The following is a 15,885-nucleotide window of genomic DNA, read 5'->3' on the forward strand; positions in this document are numbered from 1 at the left end:
AGAGCCTAGTCTCCACTGGTGTTGGACCTTTTGGCGTCTTCTGGTCCAACACCAGTGGAGACTAGGCTCTAAGAAAAGCCGTCACCGGTGTGGACCAATCAAATTCAAGGACAATGCATATTATTATCAGAGTTGTCTCTTTTGTTTGCATTTTGACTGCTTGTATTGTGGTTATTGCAAACATCATGCCTTGAATAAAGGTGTCAGTTTTTGTGCCAGTTAAAAGGGTGAAACCTATTACTATATCTTGTTACTGGCAAAGGAGGTCTCATAATGGTAGGCGTGTCTCCACGTGTCCTGCTGTCCTGGCACCTCCAACACCGGGAGCTCGCTCTAGAGTTGATGGTGAATTGAATCTGTTCACGGGATTGACTGTGGATTCGTGAGACCGTAAGAGAAGCCTTCGCAGTAGAAGCTCAAGGCTGGTGATGATGCGGAACAGCAGGACACGTAGAAGTACTTTTTCCAACTTCCTTGGTGGTCTGATGGTTAAAATTCGACGCTCTCAGTGCTGCAACACGGGTGCGATTCCAGGTCAGGGAACGAGGCTCTTGGTGTTTTTTTCAAAGCAGTTAAACTTTTGCGTAAAAAAACATTTCATCATTATAAAAACGAGTGTTCCCTGACCGGGAATCGAACCCGGGCCGCGGCGGTGAGAGCGCCGAATCCTAACCACTAGACCACCAGGGAAGCTGGTTGACGTGTCTCCACGTGTCCTGATGTCCTGGCACCTCCAACACCGGGAGCTCGCTTGAGAGTTGATGGTGCTTTGGAATCTGTTCACGGGATTGACTGTGGAATCGTGAGACCGTAAGAGATGGCGACTGCCTGGGGAAGCCTTCGTTCAGCAGTAAAGGATCAAGCCTGGTGATGATGTGGAACAGCAGGACACGTGGAGGCATATCCTTCAATTTCCCTAGTGGTCTCGTGGTGAAAAATCGACGCTTTCAGCGCCGTGGGACGGGTTCGGTTTTTGGTCAGGGAATGAGGCTCTTGGTGTCTTTTTTACAGGAGTTACACCTTTGCGTCAATGAAAATGTAACTTTTGTATTATTTGCAAAAAGTGTTCCCTGAACGGGACTCGAATCGACCCCGGGCAGCGGCGGTGAGAGCACCGATTCCCAACCACGAGACCACCAGGGAAGCTGGTTGACCTGAACTCTTGGTTTTTTCGGTAAAGTGACGTAGGTAAAATAAAATAATTAAAATAAATGAAAACAACTATTTTATTTTACCTACGTGACTTTACCGAAAAAACGAAAGAGTATGAATCCTTGCAGTAACGAAAGCTTCAAATCTAGAATTGGTTGACGTGTAGTAATAGGTTTTACCCTTTTAACTGGCACAAAAACTGACACCTTTATTCAAGGCATCATGTTTGCAATAACCACAACACAAGCAGTCAAAATGCAAACAAAAGAGACAACTCTAATAATAATATGCACTGTCCTTGAATTTCATTGGTCCACACCCAAGACGGCTTTTCTTAGAGCCTAGTCTCCACTGGTGTTGGACCTTTTGGCGTCTTCTGGTCCAACACAAGTGGAGACAGTGCATATTATTATCACAGTTGTCTCTTTTGTTTGCATTTTGACTGCTTGTGTTGTGGTTATTGCAAACATTATGCCTTGAATAAAGGTGTCAGTTTTGTGCCAGCTAAAAGGGTGAAACCTATTGCTATATCTTGTTACTGGCAAAGGAGGTCTCATAATGGTTGGCGTGTCTCCACGTGTCCTGCTGTCCTGGCACCTCCAACACCGGGAGCTCGCTCTAGAGTTGATGGTGAATTGAATCTGTTCACGGGATTGACTGTGGATTCGTGAGACCGTAAGAGATGGCGACGGCCTGGGGAAGCCTTCGTTCAGCAGTAGAAGCTCAAGGCTAGTGAAGATGCGGGACAGCAGGACACGTGGAAGTACTTTTTCCAACTGTCTTGGTGGTCTGAAGGTTAAAATTCGACGTTCTCAGTGCTACAACACGGATGCGATTCCAGGTCAGGGAACGAGGCTCTTGGTGTTTTTTTCAAAGCAGTTAAACTTTTTTGCAAAAAAAACTTCCATAATTATAAAAACGAGTGTTCCCTGACCGGGAATCGAACCCGGGCCGCGGCGGTGAGAGCGCCGAATCCTAACCACTAGACCACCAGGGAAGCTGGTTGACGTGTCTCCACGTGTCCTGATGTCCTGCCACCTCCAACACCGGGAGCTCGCTCGAGAGTTGATGGTGCTTTGGAATCTGTTCACGGGATTGACTGTGGAATCGTGAGACCGTAAGAGATGGCGACTGCCTGGGGAAGCCTTCGTTCAGCAGTAAAGGATAAAGCCTTTTGATGATGTGGAACAGCAGGACACGTCGAGGTATTTACGTCAATTTCCCTGGTAGTCTCGTGGTGAAAAATCGACGCTTTCAGCGCCGTGGCACGGGTTCGGTTTTTGGTCAGGAATGAGGATCTTGGAGTCTTTTTTTAAAGCAGTTACAACTTTGCGTCAATAAAAATGTAACTTTTTTAAATTATTTTAAAAAAGTGTTCCCTGAACGGGAATCAAATCGACCCCGGGCAGCGGTGGTGAGAGCACCGAATCCCAACCACGAGACCACCAGGGAAGCTGGTTGACCTGAACTCTTTGGTTTTTTCGGTAAAGTCACGTAGGTAAAATAAAATAATAAAATAAATAATACTAAAAACACATTTTATTTTACCTACGTGACTTTACCGAAAAAAACAAAGAGTATGAATCCTTGCAGTAACGAGAGCTTCAAATCTAGAATTGTTTGACTTGTAGTAATAGGTTTTACCCTTAAAACTGGCACAAAAACTGACACCTTTATTCAAGGCATCATGTTTGCAATAACCACAACACAAGCAGTCAAAATGCAAACAAAAGAGACAACTCTGATATTAATATGCACTGTCCATGAATTTGATTGGTCCACACCTGAGACGGCTTTTCTTAGAGCCTAGTCTCCACTGGTGTTGGACCTTTTGGCGTCTTCTGGTCCAAAACCAGTGGAGACTAGGCTCTAAGAAAAGCCGTCACCGGTGTGGACCAATCAAATTCAAGGACAATGCATATTATTATCAGAGTTGTCTCTTTTGTTTGCATTTTGACTGCTTGTATTGTGGTTATTGCAAACATGATGCCTTGAATAAAGGTGTCAGTTTTTGTTCCAGTTAAAAGGGTGAAACCTATTACTATATCTTGTTACTGGCAAAGGAGGTCTCATAATGGTAGGCGTGTCTCCACGTGTCCTGCTGTCCTGGCACCTCCAACACCGGGAGCTCGCTCTAGAGTTGATGGTGAATTGAATCTGTTCACGGGATTGACTGTGGATTCGTTAGACCGTAAGAGAAGCCTTCGCAGTAGAAGCTCAAGGCTGGTGATGATGCGGAACAGCAGGACACGTAGAAGCACTTTTTCCAACTTCCTTGGTGGTCTGATGGTTAAAATTCGACGCTCTCAGTGCTGCAACACGGGTGCGATTCCAGGTCAGGGAACGAGGCTCTTGGTGTTTTTTTCAAAGCAGTTAAACTTTTGCGTAAAAAAACCTTTCATAATTATAAAAACGAGTGTTCCCTGACCGGGAATCGAACCCGGGCCGCGGCGGTGAGAGCGCCGAATCCTAACCACTAGACCACCAGGGAAGCTGGTTGACGTGTCTCCACGTGTCCTGATGTCCTGCCACCTCCAACACCGGGAGCTCGCTCGAGAGTTGATGGTGCTTTGGAATCTGTTCACGGGATTGACTGTGGAATCGTGAGACCGTAAGAGATGGCGACTGCCTGTGGAAGCCTTCGTTCAGCAGTAAAGGATCAAGCCTGGTGATGATGTGGAACAGCAGGACACGTGGAGGCATATCCTTCAATTTCCCTGGTGGTCTCGTGGTGAAAAATCGACGCTTTCAGCGCCGTGGGACGGGTTCGGTTTTTGGTCAGGGAATGAGGCTCTTGGTGTCTTTTTTACAGGAGTTACACCTTTGCGTCAATGAAAATGTAACTTTTTTATTATTTCAAAAAAGTGTTCCCTGAACGGGACTCGAATCGACCCCGGGCAGCGGCGGTGAGAGCACCGATTCCCAACCACGAGACCACCAGGGAAGCTGGTTGACCTGAACTCTTGGTTTTTTCGGTAAAGTGACGTAGGTAAAATAAAATAATTAAAATAAATGAAAACAACTATTTTATTTTCCTACGTGACTTTACCGAAAAAACGAAAGAGTATGAATCCTTGCAGTAACGAAAGCTTCAAATCTAGAATTGGTTGACGTGTAGTAATAGGTTTTACCCTTTTAACTGGCACAAAAACTGACACCTTTATTCAAGGCATCATGTTTGCAATAACCACAACACAAGCAGTCAAAATGCAAACAAAAGAGACAACTCTAATAATAATATGCACTTTCCTTGAATTTCATTGGTCCACACCTGAGACGGCTTTTCTTAGAGCCTAGTCTCCACTGGTGTTGGACCTTTTGGCGTCTTCAAGTCCAACACAAGTGGAGACAGTGCATATTATTATCAGAGTTGTCTCTTTTGTTTGCATTTTGACTGCTTGTGTTGTGGTTATTGCAAACATTATGCCTTGAATAAAGGTGTCAGTTTTGTGCCAGTTAAAAGGGTGAAACCTATTACTATATCTTGTTACTGGCAAAGGAGGTCTCATAATGGTTGGCGTGTCTCCACGTGTCCTGATGTCCTGCCACCTCCAACACCGGGAGCTCGCTCTAGAGTTGATGGTGCTTTGGAATCTGTTCACGGGATTGACTGTGGATTCGTGAGACCGTAAGAGATGGCGACTGCCTGGGGAAGCCTTCGTTCAGCAGTAAAGGATAAAGCGTTTTGATGATGTGGAACAGCAGGACACGTCGAGGTATTTACGGCAAGTTCCCTGGTAGTCTCGTGGTGAAAAATCGACGCTTTCAGCGCCGTGGCACGGGTTCGGTTTTTGGTCAGGGAATGAGGATCTTGGAGTCTTTTTTTAAAGCAGTTACAACTTTGCGTCAATAAAAATGTAATTTTTTTAAATTATTTTGAAAAAGTGTTCCCTGAACGGGAACCAAATCGACCCCGGGCAGCGGTGGTGAGAGCACCGAATCCCAACCACGAGACCACCAGGGAAGCTGGTTGACCTGAACTCTTTGGTTTTTTCGGTAAAGTCACGTAGGTAAAATAAAATAATAAAATAAATTGAAAAAACATTTTGTTTTACCTACGTGACTTTACCGAAAAAAACAAAGAGTATGAATCCTTGCAGTAACGAAAGCTTCAAATCTAGAATTGTTTGACTTGTAGTAATAGGTTTTACCCTTAAAACTGGCACAAAAACTGACACCTTTATTCAAGGCATCATGTTTGCAATAACCACAACACAAGCAGTCAAAATGCAAACAAAAGAGACAACTCTGATATTAATATGCACTGTCCATGAATTTGATTGGTCCACACCTGAGACGGCTTTTCTTAGAGCCTAGTCTCCACTGGTGTTGGACCTTTTGGCGTCTTCTGGTCCAACACCAGTGGAGACTAGGCTCTAAGAAAAGCCGTCACCGGTGTGGACCAATCAAATTCAAGGACAATGCATATTATTATCAGAGTTGTGTCTTTTGTTTGCATTTTGACTGCTTGTATTGTGGTTATTGCAAACATGATGCCTTGAATAAAGGTGTCAGTTTTTGTGCCAGTTAAAAGGGTGAAACCTATTACTATATCTTGTTACTGGCAAAGGAGGTCTCATAATGGTAGGCGTGTCTCCACATGTCCTGCTGTCCTGGCACCTCCAACACCGGGAGCTCGCTCTAGAGTTGATGGTGAATTGAATCTGTTCACGGGATTGACTGTGGATTCGTGAGACCGTAAGAGATGGCGACGGCCTGGGGAAGCCTTCGTTCAGCAGTAGAAGCTCAAGGCTAGTGAAGATGCGGGACAGCAGGACATGTTGAAGTACTTTTTCCAACTGTCTTGGTGGTCTGAAGGTTAAAATTCGACGCTCTCAGTGCTGCAACACGGATGCGATTCCAGGTCAGGGAACGAGGCTCTTGGTGTTTTTTTCAAAGCAGTTAAACTTTTTTGCAAAAAAAACTTCCATAATTATAAAAACGAGTGTTCCCTGACCGGGAATCGCACCCGGGCCGCGGCGGTGAGAGCGCCGAATCCTAACCACTAGACCACCAGGGAAGCTGGTTGACTTGTCTCCACGTGTCCTGATGTCCTGCCACCTCCAACACCGAGAGCTCGCTCGAGAGTTGATGGTGCTTTGGAATCTGTTCACGGGATTGACTGTGGAATCGTGAGACCGTAAGAGATGGCGACTGCCTGGGGAAGCCTTCGTTCAGCAGTAAAGGATAAAGCCTTTTGATGATGTGGAACAGCAGGACACGTCGAGGTATTTACGTCAATTTCCCTGGTAGTCTCGTGGTGAAAAATCGACGCTTTCAGCGCCGTGGCACGGGTTCGGTTTTTGGTCAGGGAATGAGGATCTTGGAGTCTTTTTTAAAGCAGTTACAACTTTGCGTCAATAAAAATGTAACTTTTTAAAATTATTTTAAAAAAGTGTTCCCTGAACGGGAATCAAATCGACCCCGGGCAGCGGTGGTGAGAGCACCGAATCCCAACCACGAGACCACCAGGGAAGCTGGTTGACCTGAACTCTTTGGTTTTTTCGGTAAAGTCACGTAGGTGAAATAAAATAATAAAATAAATGAAAAAACATTTTATTTTACCTACGTGACTTTACCGAAAAAAACAAAGAGTATGAATCCTTGCAGTAACGAAAGCTTCAAATCTAGAATTGTTTGACTCGTAGTAATAGGTTTTACCCTTAAAACTGGCACAAAAACTGACACCTTTATTCAAGGCATCATGTTTGCAATAACCACAACACAAGCCGTCAAAATGCAAACAAAAGAGACAACTCTGATATTAATATGCACTGTCCATGAATTTGATTGGTCCACACCTGAGACGGCTTTTCTTAGAGCCTAGTCTCCACTGGTGTTGGACCTTTTGGCGTCTTCTGGTCCAACACCAGTGGAGACTAGGCTCTAAGAAAAGCCGTCACCGGTGTGGACCAATCAAATTCAAGGACAATGCATATTATTATCAGAGTTGTCTCTTTTGTTTGCATTTTGACTGCTTGTATTGTGGTTATTGCAAACATCATGCCTTGAATAAAGGTGTCAGTTTTTGTGCCAGTTAAAAGGGTGAAACCTATTACTATATCTTGTTACTGGCAAAGGAGGTCTCATAATGGTAGGCGTGTCTCCACGTGTCCTGCTGTCCTGGCACCTCCAACACCGGGAGCTCGCTCTAGAGTTGATGGTGAATTGAATCTGTTCACGGGATTGACTGTGGATTCGTGAGACCGTAAGAGAAGCCTTCGCAGTAGAAGCTCAAGGCTGGTGATGATGCGGAACAGCAGGACACGTAGAAGTACTTTTTCCAACTTCCTTGGTGGTCTGATGGTTAAAATTCGACGCTCTCAGTGCTGCAACACGGGTGCGATTCCAGGTCAGGGAACGAGGCTCTTGGTGTTTTTTTCAAAGCAGTTAAACTTTTGCGTAAAAAAACATTTCATCATTATAAAAACGAGTGTTCCCTGACCGGGAATCGAACCCGGGCCGCGGCGGTGAGAGCGCCGAATCCTAACCACTAGACCACCAGGGAAGCTGGTTGACGTGTCTCCACGTGTCCTGATGTCCTGGCACCTCCAACACCGGGAGCTCGCTTGAGAGTTGATGGTGCTTTGGAATCTGTTCACGGGATTGACTGTGGAATCGTGAGACCGTAAGAGATGGCGACTGCCTGGGGAAGCCTTCGTTCAGCAGTAAAGGATCAAGCCTGGTGATGATGTGGAACAGCAGGACACGTGGAGGCATATCCTTCAATTTCCCTGGTGGTCTCGTGGTGAAAAATCGACGCTTTCAGCGCCGTGGGACGGGTTCGGTTTTTGGTCAGGGAATGAGGCTCTTGGTGTCTTTTTTACAGGAGTTACACCTTTGCGTCAATGAAAATGTAACTTTTGTATTATTTGCAAAAAGTGTTCCCTGAACGGGACTCGAATCGACCCCGGGCAGCGGCGGTGAGAGCACCGATTCCCAACCACGAGACCACCAGGGAAGCTGGTTGACCTGAACTCTTGGTTTTTTCGGTAAAGTGACGTAGGTAAAATAAAATAATTAAAATAAATGAAAACAACTATTTTATTTTACCTACGTGACTTTACCGAAAAAACGAAAGAGTATGAATCCTTGCAGTAACGAAAGCTTCAAATCTAGAATTGGTTGACGTGTAGTAATAGGTTTTACCCTTTTAACTGGCACAAAAACTGACACCTTTATTCAAGGCATCATGTTTGCAATAACCACAACACAAGCAGTCAAAATGCAAACAAAAGAGACAACTCTAATAATAATATGCACTGTCCTTGAATTTCATTGGTCCACACCCAAGACGGCTTTTCTTAGAGCCTAGTCTCCACTGGTGTTGGACCTTTTGGCGTCTTCTGGTCCAACACAAGTGGAGACAGTGCATATTATTATCACAGTTGTCTCTTTTGTTTGCATTTTGACTGCTTGTGTTGTGGTTATTGCAAACATTATGCCTTGAATAAAGGTGTCAGTTTTGTGCCAGCTAAAAGGGTGAAACCTATTGCTATATCTTGTTACTGGCAAAGGAGGTCTCATAATGTTTGGCGTGTCTCCACGTGTCCTGCTGTCCTGGCACCTCCAACACCGGGAGCTCGCTCTAGAGTTGATGGTGAATTGAATCTGTTCACGGGATTCACTGTGGATGCGTGAGACCGTAAGAGATGGCGACGGCCTGGGGAAGCCTTCGTTCAGCAGTAGAAGCTCAAGGCTAGTGAAGATGCGGGACAGCAGGACACGTGGAAGTACTTTTTCCAACTGTCTTGGTGGTCTGAAGGTTAAAATTCGACGTTCTCAGTGCTACAACACGGATGCGATTCCAGGTCAGGGAACGAGGCTCTTGGTGTTTTTTTCAAAGCAGTTAAACTTTTTTGCAAAAAAAACTTCCATAATTATAGAAACGAGTGTTCCCTGACCGGGAATCGAATCCGGTCCGCGGCGGTGAAAGCGCCGAATCCTAACCACTAGACCACCAGGGAAGATGGTTGACGTGTCTCCACGTGTCCTGATGTCCTGCCACCTCCAACACCGGGAGCTCGCTCGAGAGTTGATGGTGCTTTGGAATCTGTTCACGGGATTGACTGTGGAATCGTGAGACCGTAAGAGATGGCGACTGCCTGGGGAAGCCTTCGTTCAGCAGTAAAGGATAAAGCCTTTTGATGATGTGGAACAGCAGGACACGTCGAGGTATTTACGTCAATTTCCCTGGTAGTCTCGTGGTGAAAAATCGACGCTTTCAGCGCCGTTGCACGGGTTCGGTTTTTGGTCAGGGAATGAGGATCTTGGAGTCTTTTTTTAAAGCAGTTACAACTTTGCGTCAATAAAAATGTAACTTTTTAAAATTATTTTAAAAAAGTGTTCCCTGAACGGGAATCAAATCGACCCCGGGCAGCGGTTGTGAGAGCACCGAATCCCAACCACGAGACCACCAGGGAAGCTGGTTGACCTGAACTCATTGGTTTTTTCGGTAAAGTCACGTAGGTAAAATAAAATAATAAAATAAATGAAAAAAACATTTTATTTTACCTACGTGACTTTACCGAAAAAGACAAAGAGTATGAATCCTTGCAGTAACGAAAGCTTCAAATCTAGAATTGTTTGACTCGTAGTAATAGGTTTTACCCTTAAAACTGGCACAAAAACTGACACCTTTATTCAAGGCATCATGTTTGCAATAACCACAACACAAGCAGTCAAAATGCAAACAAAAGAGACAACTCTGATATTAATATGCACTGTCCATGAATTTGATTGGTCCACACCTGAGACGGCTTTTCTTAGAGCCTAGTCTCCACTGGTGTTGGACCTTTTGGCGTCTTCTGGTCCAACACCAGTGGAGACTAGGCTCTAAGAAAAGCCGTCACCGGTGTGGACCAATCAAATTCAAGGACAATGCATATTATTATCAGAGTTGTCTCTTTTGTTTGCATTTTGACTGCTTGTATTGTGGTTATTGCAAACATGATGCCTTGAATAAAGGTGTCAGTTTTTGTGCCAGTTAAAGGGTGAAACCTATTACTATATCTTGTTACTGGCAAAGGAGGTCTCATAATGGTAGGCGTGTCTCCACGTGTCCTGCTGTCCTGGCACCTCCAACACCGGGAGCTCGCTCTAGAGTTGATGGTGAATTGAATCTGTTCACGGGATTGACTGTGGATTCGTGAGACCGTAAGAGAAGCCTTCGCAGTAGAAGCTCAAGGCTGGTGATGATGCGGAACAGCAGGACACGTAGAAGTACTTTTTCCAACTTCCTTGGTGGTCTGATGGTTAAAATTCGACGCTCTCAGTGCTGCAACACGGGTGCGATTCCAGGTCAGGGAACGAGGCTCTTGGTGTTTTTTTCAAAGCAGTTAAACTTTTGCGTAAAAAAACCTTTCATAATTATAAAAACGAGTGTTCCCTGACCGGGAATCGAACCCGGGCCGCGGCGGTGAGAGCGCCGAATCCTAACCACTAGACCACCAGGGCAGCTGGTTGACGTGTCTCCACGTGTCCTGATGTCCTGGCACCTCCAACACCGGGAGCTCGCTTGAGAGTTGATGGTGCTTTGGAATCTGTTCACGGGATTGACTGTGGAATCGTGAGACCGTAAGAGATGGTGACTGCCTGGGGAAGCCTTCGTTCAGCAGTAAAGGATCAAGCCTGGTGGTGATGTGGAACAGCAGGACACGTGGAGGCATATCCTTCAATTTCCCTGGTGGTCTCGTGGTGAAAAATCGACGCTTTCCGCGCCGTGGGACGGGTTCGGTTTTTGGTCAGGGAATGAGGCTCTTGGTGTCTTTTTTACAGGAGTTACACCTTTGCGTCAATGAAAATGTAACTTTTTTATTATTTCAAAAAAGTGTTCCCTGAACGGGACTCGAATCGACCCCGGGCGGCGGTGGTGAGAGCACCGATTCCCAACCACGAGACCACCAGGGAAGCTGGTTGACCTGAACTCTTGGTTTTTTCGGTAAAGTGACGTAGGTAAAATAAAATAATTAAAATAAATGAAAACAACTATTTTATTTTACCTACGTGACTTTACCGAAAAAACGAAAGAGTATGAATCCTTGCAGTAACGAAAGCTTCAAATCTAGAATTGGTTGACGTGTAGTAATAGGTTTTACCCTTTAAAACTGGCACAAAAACTGACACCTTTATTCAAGGCATCATGTTTGCAATAACCACAACACAAGCATCCAAAATGCAAACAAAAGAGACAACTCTGATAAGAATATGCACTGTCCTTGAATTTCATTGGTCCACACCCGAGACGGCTTTTCTTAGAGCCTAGTCTCCACTGGTGTTGGACCTTTTGGCGTCTTCTGGTCCAACACAAGTGGAGACAGTGCATATTATTATCAAAGTTGTCTCTTTTGTTTGCATTTTGACTGCTTGTGTTGTGGTTATTGCAAACATTATGCCTTGAATAAAGGTGTCAGTTTTGTTCCAGCTAAAAGGGTGAAACCTATTACTATATCTTGTTACTGGCAAAGGAGGTCTCATAATGGTTGGCGTGTCTCCACGTGTCCTGCTGTCCTGGCACCTCCAACACCGGGAGCTCGCTCTAGAGTTGATGGTGAATTGAATCTGTTCACGGGATTGACTGTGGATTCGTGAGACCGTAAGAGATGGCGACGGCCTGGGGAAGCCTTCGTTCAGCAGTAGAAGCTCAAGGCTAGTGAAGATGCGGGACAGCAGGACACGTGGAAGTACTTTTTCCAACTGTCTTGGTGGTCTGAAGGTTAAAATTCGACGCTCTCAGTGCTGCAACACGGATGCGATTCCAGGTCAGGGAACGAGGCTCTTGGTGTTTTTTTCAAAGCAGTTAAACTTTTGCGTAAAAAAACCTTTCATAATTATAAAAACGAGTGTTCCCTGACCGGGAATCGAACACAGGCCGCGGCGGTGAGAGCGCCGAATCCTAACCACTAGACCACCAGGGAAGCTGGTTGACGTGTCTCCACGTGTCCTGATGTCCTGCCACCTCCAACACCGGGAGCTCGCTCGAGAGTTGATGGTGCTTTGGAATCTGTTCACGGGATTGACTGTGGAATCGTGAGACCGTAAGAGTTGGCGACTGCCTGGGGAAGCCTTCGTTCAGCAGTAAAGGATAAAGCCTTTTGATGATGTGGAACAGCAGGACACGTCGAGGTATTTACGTCAATTTCCCTGGTAGTCTCGTGGTGAAAAATCGACGCTTTCAGCGCCGTGGCACGGGTTCGGTTTTTGGTCAGGGAATGAGGATCTTGAAGTCTTTTTTAAAGCAGTTACAACTTTGCGTCAATAAAAATGTTACTTTTTTAAATTATTTAAAAAAAGTGTTCCCTGAACGGGAATCAAATCGACCCCGGGCAGCGGTGGTGAGAGCACCGAATCCCAACCACGAGACCACCAGGGAAGCTGGTTGACCTGAACTCTTTGGTTTTTTCGGTAAAGTCACGTAGGTAAAATAAAATAATAAAATAAATAAAAAAAACATTTTATTTTACCTACGTGACTTTACCGAAAAAAACAAAGAGTATGAATCCTTGCAGTAACGAAAGCTTCAAATCTAGAATTGTTTGACTTGTAGTAATAGGTTTTACCCTTAAAACTGGCACAAAAACTGACACCTTTATTCAAGGCATCATGTTTGCAATAACCACAACACAAGCAGTCAAAATGCAAACAAAAGAGACAACTCTGATATTAAAATGCACTGTCCATGAATTTGATTGGTCCACACCTGAGACGGCTTTTCTTAGAGCCTAGTCTCCACTGGTGTTGGACCTTTTGGCGTCTTCTGGTCCAACACCAGTGGAGACTAGGCTCTAAGAAAAGCCGTCACCGGTGTGGACCAAGCAAATTCAAGGACAATACATATTATTATAAGAGTTGTTTCTTTTGTTTGCATTTTGACTGCTTGTATTGTGGTTATTGCAAACATGATGCCTTGAATAAAGGTGTCAGTTTTTGTGCCAGTTAAAAGGGTGAAACCTATTACTATATCTTGTTACTGGCAAAGGAGGTCTCATAATGGTTGGCGTGTCTCCACGTGTCCTGCTGTCCTGGCACCTCCAACACCGGGAGCTCGCTCTAGAGTTGATGGTGAATTGAATCTGTTCACGGGATTGACTGTGGATTCGTGAGACCGTAAGAGAAGCCTTCGCAGTAGAAGCTCAAGGCTGGTGATGATGCGGAACAGCAGGACACGTAGAAGTACTTTTTCCAACTTCCTTGGTGGTCTGATGGTTAAAATTCGACGCTCTCAGTGCTGCAACACGGGTGCGATTCCAGGTCAGGGAACGAGGCTCTTGGAGATTTTTTCAAAGCAGTTAAACTTTTGCGTAAAAAAACCTTTCATTATTATAAAAACGAGTGTTCCCTGACCGGGAATCGAACCCGGGCCGCGGCGGTGAGAGCGCCGAATCCTAACCACTAGACCACCAGGGAAGCTGGTTGACTTGTCTCCACGTGTCCTGATGTCCTGGTACCTCCAACACCGGGAGCTCGCTTGAGAGTTGATGGTGCTTTGGAATCTGTTCACGGGATTGACTGTGAAATCGTGAGACCGTAAGAGATGGCGACTGCCTGGGGAAGCCTTCGTTCAGCAGTAAAGGATCAAGCCTGGTGATGATGTGGAACAGCAGGACACGTGGAGGCATATCCTTCAATTTCCCTGGTGGTCTCGTGGTGAAAAATCGACGCTTTCAGCGCCGTGGGACGGGTTCGGTTTTTGGTCAGGGAATGAGGCTCTTGGTGTCTTTTTTACAGGCGTTACACCTTTGCGTCAATGAAAATTTAACTTTTTTATTATTTCAAAAAAGTGTTCCCTGAACGGGACTCGAATCGACCCCGGGCAGCGGCGGTGAGAGCACCGATTCCCAACCACGAGACCACCAGGGAAGCTGGTTGACCTGAACTCTTGGTTTTTTCGGTAAAGTGACGTTGGTAAAATAAAATAATTAAAATAATTGAAAACAACTATTTTATTTTACCTACGTGACTTTACCGAAAAAACGAAAGAGTATGAATCCTTGCAGTAACGAAAGCTTCAAATCTAGAATTGGTTGACGTGTAGTAATAGGTTTTACCCTTTTAACTGGCACAAAAACTTACACCTTTATTCAAGGCATCATGTTTGCAATAACCACAACACAAGCAGTCAAAATGCAAACAAAAGAGACAACTCTAATAATAATATGCACTGTCCTTGAATTTCATTGGTCCACACCCGAGACGGCTTTTCTTAGAGCCTAGTCTCCACTGGTGTTGGACCTTTTGGCGTCTTCTTGTCCAACACAAGTGGAGACAGTGCATATTATTATCAGAGTTGTCTCTTTTGTTTGCATTTTGACTGCTTGTGTTGTGGTTATTGCAAACATTATGCCTTGAATAAAGGTGTCAGTTTTGTGCCAGTTAAAATGGTGAAACCTATTACTATATCTTGTTACTGGCAAAGGAGGTCTCATAATGGTTGGCGTGTCTCCACGTGTCCTGCTGTCCTGGCACCTCCAACACCGGGAGCTCGCTCTAGAGTTGATGGTGAATTGAATCTGTTCACGGGATTGACTGTGGATTCGTGAGACCGTAAGAGATGGCGACGGCCTGGGGAAGCCTTCGTTCAGCAGTAGAAGCTCAAGGCTAGTGAAGATGCGGGACAGCAGGACACGTGGAAGTACTTTTTCCAACTGTCTTGGTGGTCTGAAGGTTAAAATTCGACGCTCTCAGTGCTGCAACACGGATGCGATTCCAGGTCAGGGAACGAGGCTCTTGGTGTTTTTTTCAAACAGTTAAACTTTTTTGCAAAAAAAACTTCCATAATTATAAAAACGAGTGTTCCCTGACCGGGAATCGAACCCGGGCCGCGGCGGTGAGAGCGCCGAATCCTAACCACTAGACCACCAGGGAAGCTGGTTGATGTGTCTCCACATGTCCTGATGTCCTGGCACCTCCAACACCGGGAGCTCGCTTGAGAGTTGATGGTGCTTTGGAATCTGTTCACGGGATTGACTGTGGAATCGTGAGAAAGTAAGAGATGGCGACTGCCTGGGGAAGCCTGCGTTCAGCAGTAAAGGATCAAGCCTGGTGATGATGTGGAACAGCAGGACACGTGGAGGCATATCCTTCAATTTCCCTGGTGGTCTCGTGGTGAAAAATCGACGCTTTCAGCGCCGTGGCACGGGTTCGGTTCTTGGTCAGGGAATGAGGATCTTGGAGTCTTTTTTAAAGCAGTTACAACTTTGCGTCAATAAAAATGTAACTTTTTTAAATTATTTTTAAAAAGTGTTCCCTGAACGGGAATCAAATCGACCCCGGGCAGCGGTGGTGAGAGCACCGAATCCCAACCCCGAGACCACCAGGGATGCTGGTTGACCTGAACTCTTTGGTTTTTTCGGTAAAGTCACGTAGGTAAAATAAAATAATAAAATAAATGAAAAAAAAAACATTTTATTTTACCTACGTGACTTTACCGAAAAAACGAAAGAGTATGAATCCTTGCAGTAACGAAAGCTTCAAATCTAGAATTGGTTGACGTGTAGTAATAGGTTTTACCCTTTTAACTGGCACAAAAACTTACACCTTTATTCAAGGCATCATGTTTGCAATAACCACAACACAAGCAGTCAAAATGCAAACAAAAGAGACAACTCTAATAATAATATGCACTGTCCTTGAATTTCATTGGTCCACACCCGAGACGGCTTTTCTTAGAGCCTAGTCTCCACTGGTGTTGGACCTTTTGGCGTCTTCTTGTCCAACACAAGTGGAGACAGTGCA

The 15,885-nt window shown here is 45.1% G+C and overlaps 10 non-coding genes across 10 annotated transcripts; all 10 read right to left on the reverse strand.

Annotated features, from left to right (window-relative positions):
- Nucleotides 1-618: 618 nt before the first annotated feature.
- TRNAE-CUC (transfer RNA glutamic acid (anticodon CUC)) lies at nt 619-690 on the reverse strand. Its single transcript has one exon. It is a non-coding gene; the product is annotated as a tRNA-Glu (tRNA).
- A 1,387-nt stretch (nt 691-2,077) lies between these two features.
- TRNAE-CUC (transfer RNA glutamic acid (anticodon CUC)) lies at nt 2,078-2,149 on the reverse strand. Its single transcript has one exon. It is a non-coding gene; the product is annotated as a tRNA-Glu (tRNA).
- Nucleotides 2,150-3,571: 1,422 nt separating this feature from the next.
- TRNAE-CUC (transfer RNA glutamic acid (anticodon CUC)) lies at nt 3,572-3,643 on the reverse strand. Its single transcript has one exon. It is a non-coding gene; the product is annotated as a tRNA-Glu (tRNA).
- A 2,457-nt stretch (nt 3,644-6,100) lies between these two features.
- TRNAE-CUC (transfer RNA glutamic acid (anticodon CUC)) lies at nt 6,101-6,172 on the reverse strand. The gene has a single exon. It is a non-coding gene; the product is annotated as a tRNA-Glu (tRNA).
- A 1,416-nt stretch (nt 6,173-7,588) lies between these two features.
- On the reverse strand, nt 7,589-7,660 carry TRNAE-CUC (transfer RNA glutamic acid (anticodon CUC)). Its single transcript has one exon. It is a non-coding gene; the product is annotated as a tRNA-Glu (tRNA).
- Nucleotides 7,661-9,047: 1,387 nt separating this feature from the next.
- TRNAE-UUC (transfer RNA glutamic acid (anticodon UUC)) lies at nt 9,048-9,119 on the reverse strand. The gene has a single exon. It is a non-coding gene; the product is annotated as a tRNA-Glu (tRNA).
- A 1,415-nt stretch (nt 9,120-10,534) lies between these two features.
- Nucleotides 10,535-10,608, reverse strand: TRNAE-CUC (transfer RNA glutamic acid (anticodon CUC)). The gene has a single exon. It is a non-coding gene; the product is annotated as a tRNA-Glu (tRNA).
- A 1,388-nt stretch (nt 10,609-11,996) lies between these two features.
- TRNAE-CUC (transfer RNA glutamic acid (anticodon CUC)) lies at nt 11,997-12,068 on the reverse strand. Its single transcript has one exon. It is a non-coding gene; the product is annotated as a tRNA-Glu (tRNA).
- A 1,417-nt stretch (nt 12,069-13,485) lies between these two features.
- TRNAE-CUC (transfer RNA glutamic acid (anticodon CUC)) lies at nt 13,486-13,557 on the reverse strand. Its single transcript has one exon. It is a non-coding gene; the product is annotated as a tRNA-Glu (tRNA).
- A 1,386-nt stretch (nt 13,558-14,943) lies between these two features.
- On the reverse strand, nt 14,944-15,015 carry TRNAE-CUC (transfer RNA glutamic acid (anticodon CUC)). Its single transcript has one exon. It is a non-coding gene; the product is annotated as a tRNA-Glu (tRNA).
- Between the last annotated feature and the right edge of the window lie 870 nt (nt 15,016-15,885).

Source organism: Petromyzon marinus, chromosome 15 (genome assembly GCF_048934315.1).
Source record: "Petromyzon marinus isolate PM22_M1 ecotype Great Lakes invasive population chromosome 15, UKy_Petmar_22M1.pri1.0, whole genome shotgun sequence".
In the NCBI taxonomy this organism is placed as follows: domain Eukaryota; kingdom Metazoa; phylum Chordata; class Hyperoartia; order Petromyzontiformes; family Petromyzontidae; genus Petromyzon; species Petromyzon marinus.